The sequence below is a fragment of the Grammomys surdaster genome, unplaced genomic scaffold, assembly GCF_004785775.1.
Source record: "Grammomys surdaster isolate TR1022 unplaced genomic scaffold, NIH_TR_1.0 237, whole genome shotgun sequence".
In the NCBI taxonomy this organism is placed as follows: Eukaryota; Metazoa; Chordata; class Mammalia; order Rodentia; family Muridae; genus Grammomys; species Grammomys surdaster.
The window spans coordinates 2,040,927-2,042,520 of NW_021604682.1; the positions used below are offsets into that span (position 1 = coordinate 2,040,927).

Here is a 1,594-nt window from a genome sequence, read left to right on the forward strand (position 1 = left end):
TGCTCTCCGCTCTCTGGGACTCATTCATTCCGACTTTTATTCCCACTGCTTCAGCAATCGTCCGGTCCGATCTGTGGACCTTGGCTTCTTTTCAGTTCGGTTGTGTATTTTGTTCTTTTGTTTGTTTTGTGGTGTGGAGGGGTGGAATCCAGGGCTAGGTTCACTGACGCTTAAAAAAAAAAAAAAAAGTGCCTTGTCATGTAATCAAACCCCAACCTAGCAATTTTTTTTTTTTTTGTCCTGTTTGTCAGATAGGCTCTCACTAGGTGGCCCAGGGTATAAACTTCCAAATCCCATCCCCAGCGGCATACTTCCTGTATCAAGGTGCCACAGCCTAAAAGTTACATAACCATCACAAAACGGACTACCAAGTGGGGACCAAGTGTTCAAATACAGGAAACTACCGGCGGGAGGTGGAGCGGTGGGGAGGTGGGGCGCATTTCTCATTCAAACCACCACTCTGGCTTTAGGTATCTGACAAGATGCAAAAAACGGTCAAAGAGGGAGAGTGGCAAAAATGGGTATTTCTGTCAAGATTTAAGAAAGCATTTGGGGGGTGGCGTGAGGAAAAGCCAGGAGAGGAAGAGATCGAAGAGGGGAGTGAGACAGCCAAACCAGTTCCTTGCCAGTGTTGGAGGGGACTCTCCGGGACAGTAGCGAAGCAGGTACCTGAGTCTGCAGGGTGAAAGCCGGGGGAATTCAGGGGTCCATCCATCCATGAGTCGTATCTGACCCCGTAAGTGAGAGAGGATGTCTGGCCTAGGGGAAGCATGCTCGTCGCTGGGTGAAAGGAGACTTCTAGGGGTCAAACACATCAGAGGGCTGCTTCATCTCCTTGCGTGGGTGGGTACAGACAACTCGGATCACCTGCTCTCCCCACCGAATTTGTACGAGCAGAGCCACGTGCCGTGCAGGGCTTCAGAAGAAACTCTTCTGGGATCTGCTTTGTGTTTTTCAGAATCCTTTTCCTCAAAAACCACTACCAATTTATTTAGGCAAAGAGGGAATTTGGCTTCAGATAGGTGGGGTGGGGGAGGGTCCACTTGAGAGAGCTCTTTTTTTCTTTTCTTTTTCCTTTTTTTTTTTTTTTTCTTTTATTAAAGAGAGAGAGAGAGAGAGAGAGAGAGAGAGAGAGAGAGAGAGAGCAGAGAGCGCTCAGTTTGAGCCTACAGGGATCTCAAAACTATCAGGGTAAGCCTGGTGCTGTGGCAAATGCCTGTAGCCTAAGCACTTGGGAAATGGAGGGGGGGTGTCAAGGAGTTCAAAGTCCCTCTGGGATACATAGTAAATTTGAGGCCAACCTGGACTGTTTAACAAAAACCCCAAACAACCAACCAAATGAATCAAACAAACATAAAAATTCTCCGTCAAGTTGTGCATCGGTCTCACTTGGAATCCTAGATATTTAAGAAGCTACAGCGAAAGAAAAAAAAAAAAACTCTCAGGAAAACACTCTGGTGCCCCATTTTGGGCCATGGGCTGTAGCTATTCTAAAAGATTCAGATAAAGCCGGTGATCAGTAATGAACCACTTTTCCTTCCTGGGAAGATGCCACCGCGTGGGGGGGTGGGGATGGGGGGAGAGAGGGAGAGAG

General features: G+C 47.7%; 1 protein-coding gene across 1 annotated transcript in view; it reads left to right on the forward strand.

Moving 5' to 3' along the window:
- Positions 1–1,175: 1,175 nt before the first annotated feature.
- LOC114626521 (glutathione S-transferase theta-2) overlaps positions 1,176–1,594 on the forward strand; it is a 3,569-nt gene continuing 3,150 nt past the window's right edge. Inside the window, exon 1 of the mRNA XM_028773933.1 lies at positions 1,176–1,191. The gene's annotated coding sequence lies outside the window, so the exon portion shown is untranslated. The remainder of the gene's footprint in view (positions 1,192–1,594) is intronic.